The following is a 20,124-nucleotide window of genomic DNA, read 5'->3' on the forward strand; positions in this document are numbered from 1 at the left end:
CTACTAAGCATAAAATTGGATACAACTGAATGTCTTACTCAGCTGAACCAAACATTGAGAGAATTTCTAAAGCAGCAAGGGTCTAACTACAAAGGAGTCAAGCTCCTAAAACAGAGGATGGGATGTCTTCCATTGATCCAAATATCATCACAAGGAATAAAGGGAGACCTATCTGCTGAAATAGAGGCTCTGTTATGGAAACCTTCTTGGCACAAAAAGAAAGCCAGAATAAGACTGAAAAAAGAGACTCAAAATTACATCTAATAGGTTAAAAAGGCTTTATAGAGATACGGATTGATTTAAGGTTTAAGATTCAGATTTAGAAGTGAGAGGAAAACTCGCGATTAGCAGAATATATATGTGAAACAGAGTAAGAATGTACTTTTTGAAATAATATGTTTATTTTATGTATGAAAATTATTTTGTAATGGAACGAGAATAAGAAAATGGAAGAGGCTTCAGAGATTTGGACTGATCTAACAATCAATTGAGTATGTCAAGTTAGTAAGATGATATTTTGTGTAATAATATGTGTGTTTTAGATATGATAATTATTTGGATGAGATTTAAATCCTACCTAATGGACTGAAATGATTTTGTGTTTTGTTTTGTTCTGTTATAGAAATAGATTGATTGATAGACTATATATACATAGAGTAGAGTAATATTTTTGTCTTAACTAGGATAATTATTTTGTAGTGGAAGAAAAAATAAGAGAGATTTGTGATAAAATTAATGATTTATTAGATTAAGAATTAGAATACATCTGAAAATATTAGAATGTTATTGCTGGAGTATTATGTGTATTTTAGAAGGGGTACCCAAAGTGCTAATAATATGTTTATTTAAGATTATATTGGATTATGGTAATTGTAAATTAGTAAAGCTTAAAAACAGGATTTGGATCTATATAAGTGTAATGTAGAAATGGATTATTTTAAATATGCTATACTATTTGAGGGAAACAGAGAGGGAATATCTAATGTATTAATTTAAGTATATGACTTTGTTTTGAGATGATTGATTACCCCATCACCACGGTGTTTCTCGAGCATCTTGTTGTAAAAGTTAAAAAACCAATAAACCAAAAAACCAATAAAACTTGTTTTTTAAAAAAGAAGAAGACAGGACAAGCTGTCTGCACACAAGGGATGTATTCTATGGGGGAGCAGGGTTGTAGTCCCACACACGCTCAGGGAAAGAATCTTAGAATCTCTGCATGAGGGTCATCCTGGAATAGTCAGGATGAAGGCACTCGCGAGAAGCTACCTGTGGTGGCCAGGGTTGGATAAATTGAAGTTCAAGTTAAAGGATGCCAAATTTGTCAACAGTCCAGACCTGAAATACCCCAAGCCCCAGTACATCGCTGGGAAACTATGCAAACTTCCTGGTCTAGGATTCACATAGACTATTCAGGACTCTTCCAAGGACAGGTGTTCCTCATTGTAGTGGACAGTCACTCAAAGTGGCTTGAGGTAGCACCTGTCCCTTCTATGACTACTGCCAGGACCATCCAGGAACTGCACAGAATCTTCTCCATACATGGCTTACCCAATGTAATCATATCAGATAATGGGGTACAATTTACTGCTGCAGAATTTCAGTCATTTCTAAGGTCTAATATGATTAGACACGTCACCTCTGCCCCATTTCACCCGGCCTCTAACGGCCAAGCTGAAAGGATGGTCAGGACAACCAAAGAAGCACTTAAAAGACTAACCAGGGGCGATTGGCATCACAGGTTGGCAGACCTTTTGCTCTGCCAACACATTACTCCATGCACATCAATGGTTCATAACCCAGCAGAGCTGAGATGGGGATGTTGGTTGACCACGAAGCTGGACCATCCAGACTGAATTGCAACAGAGACAGCACAGCCCAAGCCCCTGAGGAATTTGCAAGTCAGTGAATGAGTTTGGGCAAGGAACTATGGTCAAGGGGCACTGTGGGTGGTAGCTGTGGTTTGTAAGGTGTCAGGACCACTCTCTTATGAAGTGGTCCTGGAAGATGGGCGTGTTTGCACCGCTACATCGATCAGCTGCATTGGTGGCAGGCTAATCTAACCCTCACTGCCAACCAGGAGGAGAGTCAAGGATTGCCTGACAGCGGCAGCGCGTCTCGATCTCCGGAATCCTGTGTGACTGAAAGAAACATGCTGGATGATTCAGCCATGGGTGAGTCAATTCTGACCGAAGGAACAGTGCCTGCAGATCACAGCATGCTGGAGGACTTATTTCCCAGCCTTTCAGGAACTGCTCCACTCACAGATGTACAGATCTACCCAAACAGACCAACCAAAAGGAGACCGGTCTACCTGGCCAGCAAAGACAGACTGGTCTAGCTGGCCAGGCAAAGCAAACAGAGACTGGTCTACCCGACTAAAGCTGTCAAAAAGCCTCTGGTCTACCCAGCCAACCGAGGGTAGACCGGGAACCTTAGGCAGAAAGGCAATCGAAACGATCGCGGAAGCCGCCTACTTATGTAAATGAATATGTACAGTTTATGGATATGTATTGATTTAGGGGGAAGGAGTGTTATGTATTAAGCAATTCAAAGGGTCTGTTATAAAGAAACAGTTAACTGTTTGTTTTATTTGAATGATAGACTGTCTGTCTATATAACTTTAAGCCTGCTGTTTTAGGCAGGAATGAGTACTTTAAACTGATTGGCCACCGCCTAGTGGCGGTCCATATAAATATAAGTCAGGCAGCTGCTAGAGCTGGCTTCTGTGAGAACCTAATAAAGAGCTGTTAATTCTACTCTGTGTCTTCAATGCCTAGCTGTTCCCACTACACAACAGGTACATTAACAGAATCTTGTAAGTCTGAAAGTACAGATTTCCCACTACCGCTTTTAACTGCTTTATCCATTAGAGTAGATCCATTCTAAATTTCCTTCTCTGACAATTAAGCCACTGGAGCAGTGGTTCTCAACTTTTTTAATGCCGCGACCCCCAACTGGTCGTAAGTCGAGGACTACTCAACCGGTCGTAAGTCAAGGACTACTCAACTGGTGCAGCACTGTTTGCAGAATGGGACTTTTGGCGGGCTCAGCAGGGCAGAGACAGCCTGGACAATTCCTATTGGCTTTTGAAAGCCAATAGAATTAGACTCTATTCAAGAGAGTCTATTCTATTGGCTTTCAAAAGCCAATAGAATAAAAGGGAGTAGCACAGCTAAGGAAAAGGGGGAAAAAATGGTGGACTGCATTGTTTGGCGACCCCCGTGAAATGGTCGTTCGACCCCAAATGGGGTCCTGACCCACAGGTTGAGAACCACTGCACTGGAGTCTCCTGTTTCTCTTGTCTGATTATTTCCTAGGCAGCGTTTCTTCTTCTCTTTCCCCAAAGTCATTTACACATTCCATTACAGTGGTTCATCCATTAATATTTTCAATATGTTACTTTGATCTAATAAGCCCCTAAGCATATTCACAAAACAAATGAAAAGACTTATCTACATAAATACTTTATGATTGTATTTAATATTCTTCAGCGTTAGGAATGAAAATATATATCATATGATCCAGGAGACAGAGACATGCATGCTTTTCTATTTATATCAATTCAGTCAAAAGCGTATCTGTATCGTTTACATATTAAAACTTGTTATTTTATTTGTCCATTCCCTCATCATATAGGTAATGATAGGACTTGATCCAACACATTTCAAATGAACAATAGTTAGTGTGCAGGCTTGGCATTTGGGCACACAACAGCAACAGCACACAATATTGCATTCCATGGTATTGTGACCTTGGTTTTTAATTGCTTCAGATCAAAGTTTTCATAGTTGAGTATGCAATATCCACTATTCTTCCATATAGCACAATCAGATTGTAGGCATGCAAGAATTAATCAAGGGAGATAATTAGGAGAAGGACTCCTCCCTGAGTTACATGCCAAATTGAACTGAAAGCATGAGCAGGTAACTACAAAGAATAAGAGAATTGCCTTCAGCTTATATAAATGACCTGAAAGACTTGTTGGGATGCAAAGTTAATACAGGGAGTGATGGGAATGTAGAAAATTATTGCATTACTATAATAAAAGAATAGTATGCTAATAAGCAATTAAAATAGATTTTTTAACGATGAATGATGAGATAAGACATAATTGGATATTAGGACAGCATTCAGAGCATTACTAGAATTACATGAAAGTAAAGAAAGTACCAGAATAAATTTTAGGGGAAAAAATTTCCCAAGTGTTTTGACATAGGATACCATTAATTTCAGACAAAAGGTTTTGTAATAAAGTACCCAAAGGAAAAAAAATGTTTAGGTATCAGATCATTTAGGAACAGAATATTTAGAGACTGGAATTAAGATTATGGATCTGTGTCTGTATTTATATGTAATGCATCAATGATAAACAGTATGAATTTCAACTATATGACATCTAAACTGATTTTTAGAGACCCTGTATTGGTGCTGCCCAGCATAAGTAGCCTTGGGGCAAGATATATAAAAGATTTGGTAAATTTCACTATTGCACAAAAGGGTGAATTAAGATCAGGAAATGCTTCCAAAATTGAAATGTTTAACAACTTTCATGAGAATTTTTAAAAATTAAATTCTGCTTTCTATATGTACATGATTTTTTTTAAAAAAAATGTCTTGAAGATATCTGAAATAAGCCTTAAAAATATAAAACAGAATGTTTAGTCTAGTTTAGGGCTCCCAGCCAGCCCTCTGTGAATGATAAATTTATAATTACTCTGCTTACTGAAAATGCAAATGATCTGAAAGGTCTATAATCAAAATCAATGAGCAGATTAAAAATGGGACTAAGATTTAATATAAAGTAGAAAGGGTAAAGTAATGTCAACAGCTACAACAACCAATCTTCAAACTGGCAATAAAAATCTGAAGCAATAGATAGCTTCAACCTTTTAGGATTATCAAAAGTAAAGGATCCAGCAAATACGAAATACACCACAAATAAGCACTTGGTAGGGTATCAATGAAGGGCTTGGAAAAAACTTGTATTCAGACACTGTGACTTGTCTATAGCTAGAAAGATCAGAACTGTGGTGGCTTTTTTATTTCCCCTGTGACACTCCATTGGAAGCAAAAGTTGAGCTTTGAAGAACAGGATGGGAAGTATTTTAACATTTTTGAACAGTAGTATTTGGAAGACTCCTGAGAACACCACTGACAGTCATGAATATGAATAAAGGATCACTGAACAAAACAATCCAGAATTCTAATTCGGGCACAACCAACCAACTCATATTATAGTATTTTGAACACATGATTCAAAGATCAAGATCTCCTGGGAAATCTATAATGCTAAAAAGATAGAAAAGATGATAATCAGCAGTAAGGTAGATGGACTTAATTTCAATAATAATGGATGCATCAGTGGAAGACCTGAAGAGTCAGGTTGAGGGCCAATTATCCTGCAAAAGGTTTACCTTGGTGGTCACTAACAGTCAACAGTGACTTGATGACACATAATCTGTCACTAGCCTTCTGTGGTGGTAGATTCTATATATAATCTTAAATCAGCCATATTCTTCAAGAGTTATGCATTGCTTTCAAAGCTAAGCAGTCCTGACAAGATGTAAAAATATTATCATAAAGATAACTTTGAAAATATAAGCATTTTATTCAATCACAGCATCCATCAATTTCCATCAACTCCATTTTAAAAAAATACCTGGTCTTTTATGGTTACTTTACAAAACACACTTAAAAATGAGAATTCCAAGGTCTAAGAAAAAGTCTTCTGGTCCAGCAATGAAAAATGTAAAACTTTGTGTCTAATCAAGGAACTGAATAGGTTCATGGATAAGAAGTGGTATAAATGACAATTGATGACAAGTAAAAATTATACCATATAATAGAACGCATTCTGTACTGCTTACCTTCAAACCAGAAAAGACACAGAGCCACATTTTTTAGCTGGAAATACATTTTTGCTTGATTTCACCTTCCAACAGTAGCTGCTCAGTGAATGGCGTAGCTGTCTGAACAGAAGGAAGATTAACTTAAACATAGACCCATTAAGCACCTTATCCATGTTATCTCTTAGAGGTTTAATTGACTATGGTAAGCCAAATTCATTTTTGAAGGAATTTCCAAGGGCAACACTCTTTAAAATGATCTAAATATAAATATGCATATATTGTATTCATCTATTGTAGCAAGAAAAAAATCCACCAATAACTTATATTTCTTTAGCTTTATTTTAATCTTTTTTGATGTCTTTTCCTAAATGGACACTGCTGTGTACATGATAAAAAGAAACAACTGAAATAATCATGGTGGGAATATCCCATTGATTCATTTAAAAATACATGAAAGACTGATACCATCTGGAACAGGTTAGCAGTTATTATATGTTAAAAACAGATGTATCTTCAATTGGCCACAGCATCCATTTGATGTGACAAGAGCTACACAGAGACAAAGCAGCTAGTACTTGAATGGGAAATCATCAGGAAATCCAAGGTTGGAAGCTAGAGTGGAAGTTGTAAAATATTCCAAAAAAAAGCACTGCTTTGGTATGTTACCAAATGACTATATGGACACTTAAGTCAAGCTTAATTAAGAGCATCCTTGCCCTAACTTTATATTCAGTGTGTGTCAGCTCTCCATTATGCTGGAAAAGAGTATATATACATACAACTGCTTCTGTATATAGCTACTGTATATTTTCTTACCAATAATTTGTTTCCTTAAACTATGATTTGTGTTATGCCCCAAGAGTCTGGTGCTATTCTGCATATCACTCCAGTCCTTTCAGTCAATTCTCCTGTACTGAGCATCCTATTCATGTTAACAACTGTAACCATGTACTTTACACTCACATGAAGATTCCTGCAATCCTCTGGCACTGAATCAGAAATCCAAGAGACAATGATCTTAGGAATCTTCCATTACAAAATGTTATTGCCTATGGTTTGAATAGAATGGAGCTCCATGTTCATTTCTACTGTATCGATGAGTCAACCATCTAATAGAGTTGCCCTTACTTGAAACAAAAAAAATATTTTAGGCCAAAAAACCCCTCCCTTGGAATGGTGAGTCAAGTTGCATATTCAATGGCACTCAAATATTTATTACTCATAAAATATAGAACAATTTATTTAATACTTTTTATTATAAATTGCAGTTGACACATATTAAGACATGATTTAGAAGTCAGAGAGACTATGTACATCTTATACCAAGCCAAAAACAAATACTTAAGAAGACTTTAGAATTTGAATAATTTATAGGGGTATCCAATTTATCATGATTTACTTGCAAAAAATTCTGAGGTAAATATTTCAGGGAGCAACATGTGACTGAAATTTCAAGTGAAATCAAACTAAGCAACCAAACCTGCTGATTCAAAGGCCCTGTTTATCACAGTAATGCATGTTTACTCAAGAAACAGCTTCAGGGTGCCAAGAAGAAGAAGTCAGTCAATTCCTATTAGTTTCTCCATTGCAATAATCGCCTACAAGGAGAAACTGTTTCAAGCATAGAGGCAAGCAAAAGATGGATTAGAAGAAAACATTGTAATCCCTGTTTGGCAAATCTGAGAGATGAATGGGAAGACAAAGGATCAGGTGGATAGAAAAGATCAGAGTTCACCAGAATGTCCATTAGGGAATTGCAAGCTATTGCCAGAGATAGGAAACTCAGCAACTCTGTCCATTTGGTCAGCACTCGACTGGGTGACCCCTAAACTTCTCTAACAGGGGGCATCCTTCCAATAGCTCAGGGTTGAACTGTGGAATCCTTAATGCTCTCTGTGCCTGGTTGCTTGCTTGCAAACATTTCATTACCCAACCAGGTAACATCATTAATAGACTGTTGCACATATCAAGGCACTGATGATGCTACTCAAGCAACCAACCAGGCTCAGAGAGCACCAAGGCTTCCACTGGGAGGTCTCTATTCCCTCCTGTAAAACATAGAATTGTAGCTTCTTTCAGCGTCAAGCACATGTAGCGATCTGCAGAAATCGGTTCCCCACCTCCACCCCCGCATTTGAAATATTGCGTTCCTTGTGGAAAAACCGGGGAAAGCCCCTTTTTCGTGTCTGCGTCCCCCAGATGGATAAATTGAGAAGCCGCGAAACCGACGCAGCACGCGACTCCCCCATCCCGCCCAGCACCCCGCCTCCTTGCAAGAGGAGTCCGAGCGCGTGGGCGGTTGCGGGCGTGGGCGGGCGCGCGAGGAACGTATCTCCCTCCTCGCTCCCGCGTGGCAAACTGCAGCTTCTTTGTCGCGCGCTCGCGGGGAAAGCGCCTGCTTGCGCCGCACCCCACTGGCCCGTTTGTCAGCAGATACTGTCCGGTTCTGCCATGGTCCGTGCAAGCCTTAACCCACCCTCTGCGATACGCACAGAGCGAAGAGCTGGTAGATTACAAATTCGCACGTTACGATTGTGGTACGTTTGCATATCTCCAGAGGCAAATCCTGGAAGGAAGGCGGAAAGACGACAGCCGTTCAGTGCAGGGCTTCTTCCGCCATCAGGCCTTCTCAGCCCGTATATTTTCCCCGCCTGTTTTTGTAAACGTCTGCCTGAAACGCGAGTCGTGGTGCAAAGATCTTCCATGTTTTATTACCTCGGCTCTTCTGGGAGCATAAACTGAGAATGAGCGCTGTGGCCATAAACCGGCAGCCCCCGAATCTCGATGCAATAGGTCAGCCCGAATAAAAAGGCAATAGTACCACTTAAATTTGTTGGTGAGCGAGTGTAGAATTCCTACTAGTGCCTTAGTGCTTTGACTGGTTTGTGCATAAGTTTTGAATGAATGATCGATTATTCGATCGTAAAAATTTAAGGAAAGGCGGTGCTGGATGACAAAATTTCTAGAGGGGTAAGCGGTTGTTGATCCATTGCCGTAATCGTTTTACTAATCAGATTTCAGGATCCAGGGCAATTATTGACGATGCTGAACATCCTGGATATTGATAAACCTGTGTATGATTCAGCAAGCGAAATATTAATTCCCGATGGGTAGCGTTGTAAGGAGCCCTTGATCGCTTATGCAGAAAATTTGAGATGGTGTTATGAATTATTAGCTTATTTAGAAATGGAATTTGTGTAAGTTGTGAACTGCAATATTAGGTTAGAAGTTAGAACTGAAGTCTACTTGGAACTTAAAAAAAAAAAAAAGGTGGTTCCACTGGGGCTCGAACCCAGGACCTTCTGCGTGTAAAGCAGACGTGATAACCACTACACTATGGAACCTACGTGAAAAACAAGCTTACTGTAAGTCTCCCTATTCTATGTTTTAAAGGCTTCCTAGTTTGACGTGCCATGTTTTAAAGGCTTCCTAGTTTGACGTGCCGTCTGTTCTAATTTTCCCCCAAGTGTACACTGCACAGCGTTGCTAGCAGCTCTTGAACTTATCTGAGACAATACTATTCTTACATAGTAGTCAAAAATTACATTTAGTCCAAAATGCAGCAGCCTCTATATTTTGAGGCTTTCAGAATTGGGAGTACATAGCACAGATTGTGACCTGTATTGGTTGCCAATAAGTTTATTGGTCCGATTTAAAGTGCTCTTAATAGAATTCTTTATTGGCCAAATGTGATTGGACACACAAGGAATTTGTCTTCAGTGCATAAACTCTTACTGTGCATACAAGCAACAAGTGATAAATCATGATCGTAATCATAAAATACAATCATCTTGTTATAGGATCATTCTTTTTCTATAGCTGTGATAGCGAACCTTTTAGAGACCGAGTACCCAAACTGTAACCCAAACCCCACTTATTTATCATTGGATGCTGGATGGGCATGGCCCATTGGATGGGTGTGGCTGGCATGGGGGGAGGGTTTCCTTCCTTCCTTTTTCCCTCCGTCCTTTCATTCCCATTTCCTTCCTTCCTCCCCTCCCTTTTTCCCTCCTTCACATTCCCATCTACTTCCTTTCTTTCTTCCTTCCTCCCCTCATTTTCCCATCTCCTTCCTTCCTTTTTCCCTCCCTCCGTGCCTCCCTCCTTCACATTCCCATCTCCTTCCCTCCTTCCTTCCTTCCTTCCTTCCTTCCTTCCTTCCTTCCTTACTTACTTACTTACTTACTTACTTACTTACTTACTTACTTAATACTGGTGCTTCTTTGGAGCCCTGCAGAATCAACAGGGTCAGCGCTGGGCTCCAGCTGACCAGCATTTCTGGGTGGCTTAGCAAAAGCACCAGGATCAATGCAGGGCTTAGCAGAAGTGCTACGATCAGCACCAAGCTCCAGGTGATTGGCGCTTCTGGGCAGCTCACAAGAAGCACCAAGATCAGCACTGGGCTGGAGCTGATCGGTGATTCTACATGGGTGTCAGGTCTCAGCAGAAGTGCCAGGACCAGTGCTGGGCTCCAGCTGATTGGCGATTCTGGGGGGCTCAGCAGAAGCACCAGGATCAGCGCTGGGCTCTAGTAGATTGGCGCTTCTACAGAGCTTAGGAGAAGCACCAGGATCAGAGCCAGGCTCCAGCTAATTGGCACTTTTGTGGAGCTTAGCAGATCTGCCAGGATCAGTGCTGGGCTCCAGCTAATTGGTGTTTTGGGGCGGCTTAGCAAAAGTGCCACAATCAGTGCAGGGCTCTAGCTGATCGATTATTCTGCAGGGGTGTCAGGTCTCAGCAGAAGCGCCAGTATTAGTGGCGGGCTCCAGCTGATCGGTAATTCTGATGGGCTCAGCAGAAGTGCCAGGATCAGCACTGGGCTCTAGTAGATTGGTGCTTCTACAGAGCTTAGGAGAAACACCAGGATCAGAGCCAGGCTCCAGCTGATTGGCACTTTTGTGGAGCTCAACAGATCTGCCAGGATCAGTGCTGGGCTCCAGCTGATCGGTGTTTTGGGGCGGCTGTAGTTAGTGCCACAATCAGTGCAGGGCTCCAGCTGATCGTTTATTCTGCAGGGATGTCAGGTCTCAGCAGAAGCGCCAGGATTAGCACCAGGCTCCAGCTGATCGGTTATTCTGCACGCGTGTCAGGTCTCAGCAGAAGTGCCAGGAGCAGTGCCGGACTCCAGCTGATTGGCACTTCTGTGGAGCTCAGCAGATCCGCTAGGATCAGTGCCGGGCTCTAGCTGATCAGTGTTTCTGGGCAACTTAGCAAAAGCGCCAGGATGAGTGCAGGGTTCCAGCTAATCGGTGATTCTGCAGGGCTCAGCAGAATCACCAGGATCAGCCCCAGGCTCCAGAGGATTGGCGCTTCTGGGCAACTCACAAGAAGCACCAAGATCAGCACCGGGCTGGAGCTGATCGGTGATTCTACATGCATGTCAGGTCTCAAAAGAAGTGCCAGGACTAGTGTTGGGCTTCAGCTGATCACCGCTTCTGAGCGGCTCAGCAGAAGCACCAGGATCAGCACTGGATTCCACCTGATCAGCAATTCTGTGAGACTGAGCAGAAGCACCATGATTAGCACCAGTTTCCAGCTGATCAGCACTTCTGGGCGGCTCAGCAGAAGTGCCAGGATCGGCGCCGGACTCCAGCTGATCAGTGATTCTGGGCAGCTCAGCAGAAGCACCAGAATCAGTGCCAGGCTCCAGCTGATTGGTCATTCTGCACAGGTGTCATGTCTCAGCTGAAGCACTAGAGCCAGTGCTAGGCTCCAGCTGATTGGCGATTCTGCGGGGTTTTGCAGAAGTGCCAGGATCAGCGCTGGGCTCCAGTAGATTGGCGCTTCTGCAGAGCTTAGGAAAAACACCAGGATCAGAGCCAGACTCCAGCTGATTGGCGCTTCTGTGGAGCTCAGCATATCTGCCAGGATCAGTGCCAGGCTCCAGGTGATCGGTTATTCTGCAGAGTGTCAGGTCTCAGCAGAAGTGCCATGACTAGTGCCAGGCTCCAGAAGATCGGCAATTCTGCAGGGCACAGCAGAAGTGCCAGGATCAGCACTGGGCTCCAGATGATCAGGGATTCTGCAGGGCTCAGCAGAAGTGCCAGGATCAGCGCTGGGCTCCAGCTGATCGGCACTTCTGCTGAGCCCTGTAGAAGTGCCCATTAGCTGGAGCCTGGTGCTGATCCTGGCATTTCTGCTGAGCCCTGCAAAATCGCCAATTGGGCAGATACATTTGCAAGTTACAGCAGAAGAACGATACATTGCAAGCTATAGCAAACACTTTTAAAGTTACAGCTAAGCTTTTTCTTTCTCCTTCGTCAGGACAATTTTTGTTAAGTTATCTCTGAATGAAGTATAGAGTGTGTTAAGTACTCCGTTCACGTGCGAATGATGAATACTCATGGTGAAGTTAAACAGTTCTTTATTTTCTTACAGCAACACCTGGCAAAAGACAAAGGGCTCACAGGCCCCTTTTTATGGCCAGAATTCATACAAAGACAAGTAACAATAACAGAGTGTTTTCGTGGCTTGCGCATGTGCCGGCGCCGCTCTGTCTGGTCCTGGGCAGCTTTTGGAATGCCCGGGACCATTGCTACGTCCAGAGCCTGCTTTTGCAGGCTCAGGAAAACAACATCCCTCCCCCTTAGATGGAGCATAATATGCGCACTCACTTGTATGCCACACTTGGCAGAGTGTCATATAGTTCCATTTAATCAAAGGCAAGGAGTGTGGAATACTCAAGTCTGCTCCCAGGCAAACCTTTTCAATTTTTTGTAATACAATTGAATGTTTCCAAAATCAAAAAATAATACAATAATCTTTCCACGAAGTGCCCCCCCTGCATTCAGGCCTCATGAAACTAACCCTCATTGACTTGACAGCAATTTCACAAACTCTCTAAGATGTTTGGGTGGGCACTTGGCCCGCTGCAACCTTCAAAGGCCAGAAGAGATTGCCTGGCCCACCTGCTCGCCTACCAGGCAAGGCAGGCCACAGTGTTGCTGCTTTGAGCCCCCAGGTGACCCCGGTGAGGATGCCTGGCCTACCTCCTCGCCTACCAGCCTAGGCAGGCCAGGACTTGGCTGCCCCAAATACCCAGTTGACCCGCCCATCTGCTGGCTGGCTGGCCTCTCTAAGTCCAAGCCAGCATACCTTGGAGGAGTAGAAGTCCCCGGGTCCACAGTAGACCCTTCTTGGGAACACTGTCCCTCGAACCCAAGGCCAACAGATGGAGAGTGCTGGGTAGCGGAAGTGCCCCAGTACTCTGTGGCCCCCAAGCACATGCCCAAGGTGCCAGAGTCAGGAGTTGCCTCCATGGCAACCCCCTTTGCTGTTGACCTCCTTTTGGGAGCAATTGCAGAATTTGGCAAGCCCCCTGCTGGAATTCTTTTTCTCTTGCTGCTTGTGATTTGTGTGGATACCCCCGGTCAGTTTCCCTGTCTGGAGCACTATCTGCCATGTATGAATACTGTGGATACCCCCGGTGTGACTCCCTGTCTGGAGTGATTATGGATGTATGGGATGACCCCCTATCCTGTGAATTCCAGTTAGGAGCACTTGCGGAACTCTGGGATGAATCCCAAATAGCCTCAGTAGTGGCTAGTGATGGCCTGTTTGGCCTGTGACATTGAGCCTCAGAATGCATGTTATACTCCTCCTCCCCCCCCCCAGAGCAGAGCCAGGAGCGGAAGGGTGAGAGTCCAGTCTCCAACGCAGTTGGTCTATGTGTCTGCGAAGAACGTGGCCATCTTCCAAGGCAACTTCGTATGAAAGCGGTGCAGAGAGCTTGCAGACCACAGCTGTGATCCAGAGATGACCAGACCCATAGTTTCATGCCCAGACCGAATCACCCACTTGGAGTCCCCTTGGTGCCCGCGGTTGTGACACGTGTGAAGCCACCCGGTCAGGGTGCAACCTGTCCAGTTTAGTGATGAGGCGGCGACCCCAGAAGAATTCAGCAGGGCTCTTCCCTGTGGCAGTACATGGTGTGGTGCGGTGTGCAAAAAGGAAATCTGCTACCTGTGATGCCAGTTACCGTAAGTCAGTTTCTTGAGGGCATCTTTGGTGGTGTGCACCATTCTCTCTGCCATTCCATTGGAGGATGGGTGGAAGGGAGCTGATGTTGCATGCTGGATCAGATTGGCCTGAAGAAAAGCCTTTCAGATGCAATTCTTCATGAGGTTGGACCTTCTGGTGACCCAAACAGATGGATGCGATGTGGCCTTGCTTGCCACGCACTCTGCAAATGGCGGATCGTAACCTGCATTCAGCTCGCTTGTGGCGTCCTCCGCACCCAAAGCATTGAAGAGATGCTGGGGCCTTATCTGGACATTCCTTCTGCCTCCTTTCAGCTGGCTGGTGAAGTCTATCCACCTCTTCTTCAGGATCCGCTTCCGATCCTTCTCGAGCGTCCTCTTGATAGACAGTAGTTGTCTCTGGAGGGCTCCTGGTAAGGCGTAAGGTCTTCACAGCCCTTCCTGCTGCTTCCTCAGCTGTCACCTCTCGTAGAGCATCTTGGAAATAGACTTCTTCTTTAGCAAAAATCTTCTGCTGTAAGTCTCTGTTCCTTAACCCACATACGAAGCGATCTCTCAGCCTCTCTTCCAGATCCTTGAACTCACAGGGTCTGGCTGCTCGCCTTAAGGCTGCAATAAAATCCATAGCAGATTCACCTGGCCTCTGGTCCCTCTGCTCAAATGCGTGCCTCCAAGCAATAACAGACAACTTTGGCTGGAAATGTTCCTTCAACAGTTTCTTCAAGTCAGTATATGTTACTGACTCCAGAGGTTCAGGGGCCACCAGATTCTCTGCAATTTCAAAAGCTTCCTGTCCACAGTCACACAAAAGAGTTGCAGCCTTCAAGCCATACTCTCTAATTTGATTTACTCTGAAGTAATTCTCCACCCTTGCAACATAGAAATTCCATCTCTCTGGGTGTGAGACATCAAAATCAGACAATCTTCGACATCATACTATTACTACCTTCACCACTCGCTCCTCTGCAAACTTCTGTTTGGGGAAAGGTTCTTTTAGCTGAGCTCACCCTCCAGCGACGCTATACTGGCAGGCTGGGATGCTGATTCAGATGCCGTCTTCCCTCTTCAGAACTTCCTGGGTAAGTCTTAAAACTTCCTCTTTAGTTTGCAAAGGATCCCACCTTTGTCACCAGTGTTCATGTGCGAATGATGAATACTCATGGCAAAGTTAAACAGTTCTTTATTTTCTTACAGCAACACCCGGCAAAAGACAAAGGGCTCGCAGGCCCCTTTTTATGGCCAGAACTTATGCAAAGACAAGTAACAGTAACAGCGTTTTCGCGCCTTGCACTTGCGCACAAGGTCATTGCTGCTCTTCTGGTCCCAGGCAGCTTTTGGAATGCCCGGGACCATTGCTACGTCCCGAGCCTGCTTTTGCAGGCTTAGGATACAACAGAGTGCAAACAAGAAAGAATGAGCAATGGCTGGGTTATACACAAAAGATTATATTTTGATCCCTTCATTTATTTTTATGAAAACTATTTAGAGCCAGTATTTAAGGTATAAACATATAGTCAAAGTGCAGCCATATTTAACCTTGCTAAAATGATGACATACACAACTTTTGATTTGAAGCAGGCTCCTATTGTGAGCTGAGTTGGTTGAATGTCACAAACATGAAAAGAGAAAGATAAAGATAAAACAACGGTGAATTATTAATTGTACAGCTGCAGTGTCTAATAATTTTACTAGTGGTTGGAAAGCATGTGACTAGATTGAACCTATCAACTGGGTCTGGAAAGGAAGGACGTGGCATGTTCTTGGGACAGGCATAAAGGTTTATACTGAACTAATTTGGGTGTGGTCTCTGGGATTGTATTTGCCAAGATCCACCAGCCTTTGCAAACACTTCAATAAAACTTGTTTTGTTTTCCAACATCTTTGAAGTGGAATTTATTTTATTCCTCACAGTTCTAAAAGGGTTAACATTAAAAGCCACAAACACAGCTTTTTTCTACTGCTACCCCTTCCCAGGAACATCATCTCCCTTAAAATCAGATGATTACCAAGGATATTTGGATAGAATTGAAATTTGGATTTCCTCTCTGCAATAAGTGAAGTAGCAAATTATTGACTCAAAAATACTTAAATCCAAGTTAGTTACTATTTAGAATCAAACCAATATTGTGGCAAAGATGCAACAAAATGGGGTACTTTATAGCTCTTTCATTACTATATTAAATTGGAGCAATCCTAATTATTTTCATTCTAGAGCTAAAGCTTTGCAACGCTATGGTTCCAAATATATTTCCTGTTTATTTTCTCTCTGATTTCACTGTTCCCAAATTCTTTGTCTGTATATTTGCACTCAGGTAAACATTTAATAAAATATACTGCAATTCAGAAATGTTAGTCTTTTAAAGGGCTTTGATATACTTTGCTATTCTTTCTTATTCTGTGGTTTTTGCAAAGCCCATTTGGCAAGTATAATTGGAACAATGGCCATGCTGCGGGGAAAAGGCCATTTGGATAGGAAGCAGATCTTTCTGAGATTCAGGAAGCTTGTTAACAGAAGTACATTAGTGTGCCTGGCTGTCTGAGCTGCTCTTCCTATCCGCAGTACAGAGCCCTTTTTTCAAGACTGGATGAGGGAGAGGAGTTGTTTATCTATTCACTTCTACTATGCAAAATCTGAATGTGAGATCTTTCAATATAAATACAAAAGGAGTAAAAGTACACCCCTGAGGAGGCAATTGAAGGGTCTATTGATTTCATGCCATATTCTATGCACTCTGCCTGGAAAGAAGATTTGTTTACAAAACCTGCTGATGCATTGAAAGAAAGCAGGTAATTTCTGGGTGATGGGGGGGGGTCCAAGTATCTGTTAATGTTTGCTTTTGTGTGGAGGTGGATGGGTTTTATTTTTCAAAACAAATCAGCCTATGTTGAGAGAAGAAATATACAGTCCAAGAAATTATGATGCTACACACCAGTCCTAATTCTGTTGCAGCTGAAATTTATGGCTAAATAAATGTTTCTGGGATATGATTTGGATCAATAGAAATCTTGATAGAAGACGATCTCGGTGATAGTGAAAGAAGTAAGTATTGTTGCTTTTAATAGGATCTTAAAATTCACTTGTTAATCATCCCAATTTTGAGATTTCTTTGCATTTCTAAGATGTTATTAGCTTATATATTCAGCTGCATATGCAGGGATTTATCTGCCCACTTGGGCCCACAGAATGCTGTATATTTCATGGCTGTGTTCTGCAGAGGAAGGAATGGTAACAGATGCTGCAACTAATAGCACAGAGAAGAAGTTGGGAAAGGAAGTACCCTGCCAGAATGCTCTCTTGTTTGTCACTATTAAAAGACACACCTTTTTCTCTGTTGCATCTGATCATGCTACTCAGAGGAGATCTGGCTTGCAATACAGTACTGCCTCTTTCACTGTCTTTGTTTGAAATCTGACAATTTTGATTCTCACTCCACATTCTAGGATTCTAGAACTACCATTGAAGGGATTTTTGGAGCCTTCAAATAATTCTGTCAAGGCAAATGGTTGATTTTTCGTGTCTTACAAATCAAGCTATTCTTAAAAACCAAGCAAGAGTCACTGAATTTTAATTCTAGATTTTCTGTGCAAAAAGGTGACATTCATTAGAACGATAATTAAATAATCTCTTCTCAAAATCAGTGACATATTTTTCCCTTGCTTCAAGATAAAATTCAATTTGAATGATTAGTGCTAATATTTTAAAATATGAATATCAGTAGAATAATGTACCTCCAGATTTGCATTTAATTTGCTTTTATTTCAAATTTCATTATGCTTGCTCTCAGCAGCCATCTTGGGCATAGTCAAAAAAAGTCAAGATGGTTCATAGATGATAGGATTAAATCCAGCTGCTTTACATGTATTTCATATTTTTTTTAAAAAAGGCAGGGCTTCACCTGTGACATTCAGCCTCATTCTAAATTTTATCCCCTTAGAATGTTAACTAATCAATTTCACAGTAAATATCTTTACACATTATTAAACTAAGTAATCCTTAGCATAACCCAACCTCTTCTGCCCTCCTGGTATTTGAGTAGTTGCAGATGAGGTAGATCTAGTATGGAATACCCAGGAGGAAGAATGGAACTATTGTACACATAGTAGTCTTACTTTATTTGTAAAGTAAATTATATAGTATATATTCATATATAACTGAGCCCCCCCCCCCTCTCTCTCTCAGTCCAACTTACCTCAAAGGGTTGTTACTGTGGAAAAATTAGGAGGAGGCAAGAATATTAGGTATGCTTGCTACCCTGAATTATTTATATAAATAATAAAGGCAGAATATATATTTATTATATAAATAATAAGTCAGGTGAAACAGCTGCAATGACACTTTGCACAATTCTTCCCAGAGTTTTAACCCAGTTCCATCATTTCCAGGACCTCCATGACCCTCAATTTTTAAAGAAATTCTATGTTTGATAGAGATACAAAATATATGAGCATCAGAGGTGAATGCTTCACTATTCTTTGAAAGCCTATAAATTGTGTCTTAGCATTCAGCCTCAATATTTTTTCTTGCCTTGGCTATTAATTCATTTCCTTTGTTACCTTTTTTTCTAGATAGCTTAAAATCATTGCCTTCCCTTCCTGCAAAAACCTTTTTCCTCTCAATAAATAAATTTATAACATTGTTAATCAATGGAATTTGGCCTCTCCCGTTTTTTTAATCCAAGATGCCTAATCCTGCATCATGTCAGCTTTTTTCTCACCATTGAAAACAATGTATTTTCTACCCTCTATCAACCAAGCAACTTCTTCTGCTATTGAGATATTTCACTACAGCCTATGTGTATGTAGTTCTCAAGTATTACTAGAAAGAAAAAAGTATTTCAAAATCGTTACAGAAACTTCTAGTCTCAAAACATTAAATACCCTTTGTTGTGTCCTGAGCCTACAAAAGCAGGCTCAGGACATTGCATTCCAAAAGCTGCGTGGGACCAGCGCAACTGGTTTGTTGTATTATTGTCCGGGTCTCTGGTTGCTTAAAGAGGCCTGCGCGCCTGTTGCTCGTTGTTGGAGTGTTGACTAAAGGAGAAATAAAGAACTGTTAAATTCACCATGCTTCCTCATTTGCAAGCGAATGGAGTATTTTACACTGGCAATGAAGGTGGGATCCTTTGCAAACTAAAGAAAAACTTTTGAGGACTTACTAAGAAAGTCCTGAAGAGGGAAGACGGCTTCTGAATCAGCATCCCAGCCTGCCAGTATAGCGTCGCTGGAGAGTGAGCTCAGCTAAAAGATTCTTTCCCTAAACCGAAGTTTACAGAGGAGCGAATGCTGAAAGAAGCAAGTATGATGGCGAAGATTGGTCATTTGGCTGATTTTGATGTCTCACACCCAGAAAGATGGAACTCCTACGTTGCAAGGGTGGAGAATTACTTCAGAGTAAACCAAATTAGATAGGATGGCTTGAAAGCTGCAACTCTTTTGTGTGTTTGTGGACAGGAAGCGTTTGAAATTGCAGAGAATCTGGTGGCCCCTGCACCTCTGGACTCAGTAACATATACTGATTTGAAGAAAATGCTAAAGGAACACTTCCAGCCAAAGTTATCTGTTATTGCTTGGAGGCACGTGTTCGAGCAGAGAGACCAGAGGCTGGGTGAATCTGCTACGGATTTTATTGTGGCCTTAAGGCAAGCAGCCAGACCATGTGAATTTAAGGATCTGGAAGAGGCTGCGAGATAGCTTCATATGCGGTTTAAGGAACAGAGACTTATGGCAGAAGATTTTTGCTAAAGAAGATGTCTCTTTCCAAGATGCTCTTCGAGAGGTGACAGCTGAGGAAGCAGCAGGGGGGCAGTAAAGACCATACGGCCCACCGAGAGCCCTCCAGAGTCAGCTACAGTCCATCAAGAGGATGCTAGAGAAGAATTGGAAGCGGATCCTGAAGAAGAGGTGGATAGTCTTCACCAGCCAGCTGGAAGGAGGGAGAAGGAATGTCCGGGCAAGGCCCCAGCATCTCTTCAATGCCTCGGGTGTGGAGAACGCCACAAGCAAGCTGATTGCAGATTTCACTCCACCATTTACAGAGCGTGTGGCAGGCAAGGCCACATCGCATCCGTCTGTTTGGGTCGCCAGAAGGTACAACCTCGTGAAGAATTGCGTCTGAAGAATTGGGTCCCCAGCCAACATAGGGTGGGCCTCTGCACATCGCACAGGAGTATTTTAAGGACAGGAACACATAAGCCCCTTAAGAAGAAGCTGTCCATCAATTTAAGGCTGCAAGGGGTTCCCTTATCAATGGAGTTGGACACTGGGTCCGCTTTCTCCATTATTTCCATTAACAC

At 42.3% G+C, this 20,124-nt stretch overlaps 1 protein-coding gene and 1 non-coding gene across 5 annotated transcripts in view; one reads left to right on the plus strand and one right to left on the minus strand.

The window, feature by feature from the left end:
• Nucleotides 1-8,197: 8,197 nt before the first annotated feature.
• PPEF1 (protein phosphatase with EF-hand domain 1) overlaps nt 8,198-20,124 on the plus strand; it is a 112,114-nt gene continuing 100,187 nt past the window's right edge. For 2 of the 4 annotated variants that reach the window (XM_039365395.1, XM_039365394.1), the window contains exon 1: nt 14,665-16,618. The gene's annotated coding sequence lies outside the window, so the exon portion shown is untranslated. Of the gene's footprint in view, nt 8,390-14,664; nt 16,619-20,124 lie in introns of those variants that run through there. The other 2 variants (XM_039365396.1, XM_039365398.1) reach the window with 2 other exon arrangements.
• Nucleotides 9,124-9,196, minus strand: TRNAV-UAC. The gene has a single exon. It is a non-coding gene; the product is annotated as a tRNA-Val (tRNA).

Source organism: Crotalus tigris, unplaced genomic scaffold (assembly GCF_016545835.1).
Source record: "Crotalus tigris isolate CLP2741 ecotype Arizona unplaced genomic scaffold, ASM1654583v1 scf7180000020065.321141, whole genome shotgun sequence".
NCBI lineage: Eukaryota > Metazoa > Chordata > Lepidosauria > Squamata > Viperidae > Crotalus > Crotalus tigris.